Source organism: Athene noctua, chromosome 4 (genome assembly GCF_965140245.1).
Source record: "Athene noctua chromosome 4, bAthNoc1.hap1.1, whole genome shotgun sequence".
In the NCBI taxonomy this organism is placed as follows: Eukaryota; Metazoa; Chordata; class Aves; order Strigiformes; family Strigidae; genus Athene; species Athene noctua.
The window spans coordinates 85,769-92,920 of NC_134040.1; the positions used below are offsets into that span (position 1 = coordinate 85,769).

The window sequence follows — 7,152 nt, forward strand, 5'->3', positions numbered from 1 at the left end:
CCCCGCCGAGGCGACGACACTGCTCCCCCCCACTCCCCCGCCGAGGCGACGACACTGCTCCCCCCCCCTCCCCCGCCGAGGCGACGACACTGCTCCCCCCCACTCCCCCGCCGAGGCGACGACACTGCTCCCCCCCCCTCCCCCGCCGAGGCGACGACACTGCTCCCCCCCCCCGCCGAGGCGACGACACCGACCCCCTCCCCAAGGCGGCTCCCGTCCCGTCCCCCCCCCCCCGTTCCCAAGTCGATCCGGTACTTCCCCAGGCAGGTTCGACTCCTGCTCGCCCCTTCCCCGGGCAGGCCCCCCTCAGGCGACCGCTCCGCCCCTCACAGCGGCGCTTTGTTCAGAGCGCCCTTCTCTTTCCTCTTGCTGCCCAGACTTCCTCCGCTGCTCCTCCCGCTCGCTCTTGCCTCGCAGGTCCTTCCACACGCAGTGGACATCTCTCCCTTCTCCACCACCAGCTGCTGCAAGGGCAGTAGTGTGCCGTCAGGTCTGAGAAGGACGCCTGTCCCCGGCGAGAAGTGCCCACAGCACCACCCGAACCCAGGCCGCCCTCCAACCCCCCCTTCCCCCCCGAAAAAAACTTCACAGATCGGCTTTTCTCACCAGAGTCGATGCTCCAGCACTTCCTGCAGGGACGACTGCGCCGGGCACTCGTCTGCTCCAGGCACCTTGCCGCGCCTGGCGGGTCCAGGACTCTCCTGAGCCCCTCAGACAATGGCGCTCGCCCCCCCACAGGCGACTCGGGTCCACCCCCGCCCGCCCCGAGCCGAGCCGAGCCGATGAGGTCCCCGCCGAGGCGGCGCCGATCGCCGAGCAGCCTTTTCCGGGGGCGCCGCTCCCGCTCCTCTCAGGCGGCCGCGCGGCGCCTCACTGCTGCGCGCGCCGTTCCCGCCCTTCGCCTCAGGCGAAAGCTCCGCCCCTCACGTCGGCGCGCGCCGTTCCCGCCCTTCGCCTCAGGCGAAAGCTCCGCCCCTCACGTCGGCGCGCGCCGTTCCCGCCCTTCGCCTCAGGCGAAAGCTCCGCCGAAAGCGACGGGGGCGTGCCGAAAGCGTCGGGGGCGTGCCGAAAGCGCCGGGGGCGTGCCGAAAGCGCCGGGGGCGTGCCGAAAGCGCCGGGGGCGTGCCGAAAGCGCCGGGGGCGTGCCGAAAGCGCCGGGGGCGTGCCGAAAGCGCCGGGGGCGTGCCGAAAGCGCCGGGGGCGTGCCGAAAGCGCCGGGGGCGTGCCGAAAGCGCCGGGGGCGTGCCGAAAGCGCCGGGGGCGTGCCGAAAGCGCCGGGGGCGTGCCGAAAGCGCCGGGGGCGTGCCGAAAGCGCCGGGGGCGTGCCGAAAGCGCCGGGGGCGTGCCGAAAGCGCCGGGGGCGTGCCGAAAGCGCCGGGGGCGTGCCGAAAGCGCCGGGGGCGTGCCGAAAGCGCCGGGGGCGTGCCGAAAGCCGAGATACAGGAGCAGGGGCGGCCTGAGCTCGGGCACAGCGTAGAGGCGGGATTACCAGGAGGGAGGGAAATGGGCAGGCAGGCACATGGAGCCGCAGACAGGCTCGCCGAGGATAACAATGCCTGGGAACTGGCCAGAGAAAGCTGTGGGCAAAAAGAGACCCCAAAGCCGATCTGAAACAAGAACTGAACAAGGAAAATAACAGCGCTAGGTTACAGGAGAGAAAGGGAGGATGAAACAAAGGAAGGAGAGAGAGCAGGACCAAGCATCTGGAAGAAAGAAAAAGGGAGAGCTAGAAGAAGACACAAGAGGGAGTGGGAGCAGGAACGAACGAGAGCAGAAGTACAGGGAAGAAAAAAACAACAAAAATCATAGCAGCATGGGATAGAGAGGGGGCCAGGGGACAGCCCAAAACGTCCAAGAGGGGCAACAGGGCCCGAGGGTCCGCGACTCACCGCAGCTGTCGCTCTCAGCGCTGCCAGGAAAAATTTGCCGATTCAGACCCTTCTTTCTCCTTCTCTCCTCCCTTCCTTTTCTGGAGGTGCAGTCGCTCAGCTGCCCTCCACCTCAAAGAACACGCGGGTGTCTCTCGGCTCTTACAAAACGCAGCTTCCTGCACGTGTGGCCTCGCTCGCACGCTGCGCGGCCGTACCGCGCTCTGGGTGACGCGCACGGACCCTGATCGCACGCTGGCGGTCCGGCCCGCTGCGGACTGTACAGAGGGCTCCTGCCTCGCCCAGAGAGGCAGGCTCTCTCTTCCTGCAGTGGAAGGCAGCTGCTGCCCACATGCCCTTGATTTTCTTCTTTCCCTTTCTCAGGCCTCTGCAGCTTCAGCTGTGACAGCTCCTGTCCACAGCCAGAAAACGTCCCAGGGGCCTGTCCCTTCTCACCTCTCTGCTGCGAGGAGCACAAGGGCAGGCAGAGAACCCCACACAGTTCTGAAGTGGGTCCAGTCGACAGCATCCCCAGGGAAGGAACAGGCAAGCGCGGCCCCGGTGAGGCCTCTGGGAGAAGGTGAAGCGACTGCCGTTATTACCGTAGATCGCCCCTGGCCGGAGCCCCCCTTCCACAGGGGCTCCTGCGGAGGCGCCAAGGGCCGGCTTGCCGCCATCCCCGCGGGGCTCGGGGGTGACCTGGGGCTACGGGACGGGATTCAGGGTGAGGTGCGAGACCTGGGGCCAGGACACGGTGCGGGCGAGGCCAGTGCCAGCTCAAGGGGAGCTCTGGCAAGCTGGGGAGGCACCCAGCACCAACCCCCGGGGGACACCCATCTTATTCCCCTCTGCCTTTGTCCCAGCTCTCGGGTAACTCCCTGGGGCTCCCCCGGCCCGGATCACCTCCAGGAGAGCCGAGGCCTGACACAGCAGGCGGTGTGAAGCTTCCTGCCCCACCGCTGCCGTGTGGCCAGCGGGCAGGAGGGGCCCCCACACCTGCCAAAGGGGCGGGCCGGCCTCACCGGCGACCTCGGCCCTCGCCCACCCCCAGGAATCACGCCCAGCAAGCCTCACGCTGCGGCAGCAGGAAGGCGGCTCTGGCGGTGCCGCACACCTGTGCGGGGCCGGCGCTGCAGTCCTGCCCTTCGCGCACCGAGCGCCCGCCGGCAGCGTGACGTGGGGCGGCGGCAGCATTTCCTTACCAGGAGGGGGCACCGAGCGTGGCCGCACCCCCCCACGGGCATCGGAGCATCGCACTGACGTTGCTGGCGGGCGGCAGCGTGGGGCACGGGGCCACCTCTGTGTCGCCCACCGACAGCACCGTGTGGCGTTTGCCAGGCAGCGGCGGTGAGCGCAGGCGAGCGCCACCCCCCGCGCGAGCGGCGGCCGAGCGGCACGTCACTGCGCACACGCTCTCGAGGAACGGGCACGACGCTTGGTGGGGAGCAGCTGGAAGCCCCCGGGAATCCACGTGAAAGCGGCAACAAAACTATCCCTCGTGCTGCGCCACAAGGGCCGCGGCGGTAGCGAGGACTGCGCCGCGCTACGGGCGCCCACGAGCGGTGCGGCTGCCTGGCAGCCGAGTCTGCAGAACCTACAGCTCCTGGCACGCGCTGGCCAACGCGGCACGGCCGCCTGCACGCCAAGCGCTGTAAGACCCCGCATCCCAGCGTGACCCAGGGAACCAACGCGGCTGGCCAGAAACCCCACACGCCAGGACTACAGCTCCCGCTGGGTTGCGAGAGGCGGTTTTCTCTGCTTTCTGACCCTGCAGCAACACCGTTGCTCACCCCTCCGAACCCCCACCAATGCACCCAGAAGCCTCACCACCGGCTCGGGGCAGCCCCTGCCACCACCTCCAACACTGCCACCCTGCAGGCACTGCCATCCTCCCCAGGAGCTGCCAGCTGATGGCACGGCTCCACTCACCTTCTCCCTCGGTGCAGCCAGGGCCCAGCAATGCTCAGCGACTGCTCTGCTCCTCCCTTGGTTGACACCGACCCCTCCGACGGCTGCCTTGCTCTTAACAGCAGCACCCGCCCCGCCCCTCCACCCGGAGCAAGCCCTTTACAGGGAGGGGCCGCTGCCATCAGCCTCACTGCCCACACCTGGGGCCCCTCCAGCCCCAGCCCACAGCTGGAGGCCATCACCCACCCCCACAGAGCATCATCACCCCTCCCAGCCCCTCACCTGGGGCAAAGGAAGCACAAAAGGCAGCCGGCAGCCAGCAAGTGTTTATTCAGTCACACACAGAACAAGTCCCAGAAGGGAGTGAGTCTGCTCCGGGGCTCAGGGCCCCTAATGCTGCCCCTGCCCCTGGCACACCTTGGCGCTTGTTCCCGGAGCCACGCTCCTCAGTCCAGCCGGGAACAGTCAGTCGGTTCCTGGAGCAACAAGCTGCAGGGCAGAGCTGGAAACTGCCAAACATGAGGAGAAAGATGCAGGACACAAGAAGACAGAAGAAAGGTGGCAGCTAGCTGACTAGTACAGGGGTAGAGAGAAAACAAGAGATGAGCGATGGGGCGGTGAGAGGATGGGGACAGGGAACCCAGCGTGGATATGCAGAAAAAAAAGCAGCAGGGAGAGAAGAAAACAGGCAGCAGAAAGAAGGAGGAGGAGCAGGACAGAAACCAACAAAGAAGGACGAGGAGCAGCATAGAGATGCAGAAAAAAAAAAGCTGGGATGGGTGGCACAACAGACATGGAGGGGAAAAAAAAAAAGGGGGGGAGCAGGGAGCTAGACCAAGCAAGATGGAAGAAAGACCAAAAAGCTCCAGAGAACAGGGCACAGAGGGAGGAAAAAGCAACAGCGATGGGGAGTCAGGACAGCAAACCATGGGAAGGAACACAAAACAAATCACATCGCTACATGTGACAGGGCAGAGAAGGAAGAATTAGGAAACAGGGACAGAGACACAGAAAAAAAGAGACCTGGAGCCAAAAACTAATCCTGATGCATACAGAAAGAAGGGGGGTGGGGGTGGGGGGGTGTATTCTAAAACAGGGGAAACAGAGACAGAGAGATGGAGAAAAGACAAAAGCAACAGACTACAAGGCATCGAGAGAGGAATTACTGAATAGTAACAGAGCGCCAGCCAGAAACAGGCCACAAAGCAGCAAAGATCACAGGGGGTACGGGGCACAGAGGAAGGAATTCGCAAACCCGGCACAAGGAGCCAGACAGAGAGAGAGCGAGGCAAAAATTAAATGGTGAAAAGAGACAGACCGCAGGGCAGAGGGAGGAATTGGTAAACAGGGACAGGGCACCCGACAGAGCATGATGGAGAACAGGGAAAAAAAAAATAGCAGCAAGCTACAGGGAAGAGGGAGGAATTAAAGAACAGTGACTGGAAGACAGACAGCGACACATGGAGAGAGAGAAGACAAAAGAGCGATGGGCAACAAGATGGATAGGGAGGAAACGAAAAACAGCAGAAGGGAGTCAGCCAGAGAGAAAGACACCGAGGAAAAAGGCCAGACAGGCTATGAGGGACGGAGGTAGGAATGAAAAACGGGGGACAGGGAGCAGGAAAGAGAGAGATGGAGATCGCAGGGAATAGCAGCGGGTGCAGGAAGAAGAAAGGGGCATCAATAGGAACAGGGAGCTGGACAGAGAGGGATGGAGAAAGGCAACAAGAGCGGCAGGGTACAGGGCAGAGAAAGGGAAGACCTACAAGATGGGGACAGGGAGATGCTCCAAGCAAGACGGAAGATACAGGTGAGCAAAAAAAGTTGAGCAGCACCAGAAAGAGAGGAGTCTAGGAGAAAGACAGGGAGGGACCAGGCCACACAAGAGGGATGAGAGGGGCCCAAGAGCTCGGGACTTACTGCAGTTCTCCGCGCTGCCGTGAGAATTTGACAGGTCAGACTCCTCCTTCTGTTTGCCTTCTCCCTTCCTCTTCTACAGCTCCAGGTGCCTGGCTGTCCTCCACTTATGAGAAGATGTAGGTGTCTCACAGCTCTTACGAGATGAGGCCTGCTAGACACAGAACCTCATTCAATCACACACTACGTGCAGGAGTAGGACAGAGGAAAGAGAGAGAAACCGAGAAGTGAGGAGCAGAACGGAAGGATCGAGAGAGAAATGGACTGAGGAGTGATGCAAAAGGTACAGAACAAGCAGTCAGAAGTGCAGACAGAAAAAGAAAAGGGAGCAGCAAGACAAGAGAGAGAAAGTGAGAGAGGAAGGGGGAGCAAGGCAGAAGAAAAGAAAGAAAAGATCTAGAGAAGAAGAAAAAAAAAATCACAGCATGGGAAAGAGAAGGGCGGGAAGGGACTGGGACATACAAGGGGGGCGACAGGGCCCCGAGGGCCCGGGACTCACCGCGGCTCTCGCTCCCGGCACTGCCGGGAGAACTGGACAGGTCAGATGCTTCTTTCTCCTTCCTTCCTCCTGCCCCTCCTCTTCTTCTGAAACTCCACTCGCCCGGCTGACCTCCCCCTAAAAGAATACGCGGGTGTCTCTCGGCTCTTACAAGACGTGGCTTCCGACACACGCAGCCTCGCTCGCTCGCTCGCTCCGCGGCCGTTCCGCGCCTGGGTCCGGCCCGCTGCGGACTGTGCAGAGGGCTCCTCGCTCACCCGGAGAGGCAGGCGCTCTCCTCCTGCAGGGCGAGGCGGCTGCTGCCCACATGCCCTTGACGTTCTCCTTCCTTCCCTTTCTCCGGCCCCTCCAGCTCCAGCCGCGGCGGCTCCCGCCCCGCTGCCCACGGCCGGGAAGGCTCGGCTCCGCCCGTCCCTTCTGGCCCCCGAGCCGTGAGGAGCGCCAGGCCGGGCAGAGACACCCCACGCCAGCCCGAGCTGGGCGCAGCCGGCGGCATCCCCGGGGCAGGAACGGACACGCGCGGCCCCAGCGCGGCCTCGGGAGGGGGCACGGAGGCGGCAGGGACCCTTATTGCCGCGGACCGGCCCGGCCGCAGCCCCAACACTCACCTCCGCCGCGCACGCGCACTCCCGGGAGACGCCGCGGCCGCGCACGCGCACCCCCGGGCCGGGGGGCACACCGCGTCTCGGGGAGCCGCGGGCAGCCCGCGGGAAACCGCCACAAAACCGCGTCTCGGGCCGCGCCGCGGGGCCGCGCCGGTACCGAGGGCTGTGCCGTGCCGCGCGCGCCCGCCAGCGCCGCGGCTGCGGGGAACCGAGAGCGCAGAAACTGCAGCTCCCGGCGTGCCCCGGGGAGCCAACATGGCCGACCGGAAGCCCCCTGCACGTGACTACGGCTCCCGCCGCGCCGCCCGCGCACCCGGAAGCCCGGCCGAGCGCAGCCCCGCGCGGCTCCGGGCAG

At 64.6% G+C, this 7,152-nt stretch overlaps 1 long non-coding RNA gene across 2 annotated transcripts; it reads right to left on the bottom strand.

The window, feature by feature from the left end:
- Nucleotides 1-4,084: 4,084 nt before the first annotated feature.
- On the bottom strand, nt 4,085-6,911 carry LOC141959513 (uncharacterized). Of its 2 annotated transcripts, none has more exons than XR_012633455.1 (4): nt 6,801-6,911; nt 6,193-6,309; nt 5,697-5,844; nt 4,085-4,285 (listed from the first exon to the last, which is right to left on the bottom strand). It is a non-coding gene; the product is annotated as an uncharacterized LOC141959513 (long non-coding RNA). The 2 variants fall into 2 exon arrangements; XR_012633456.1 differs by lacking the exon at nt 6,801-6,911 and adding an exon at nt 6,450-6,729.
- Between the last annotated feature and the right edge of the window lie 241 nt (nt 6,912-7,152).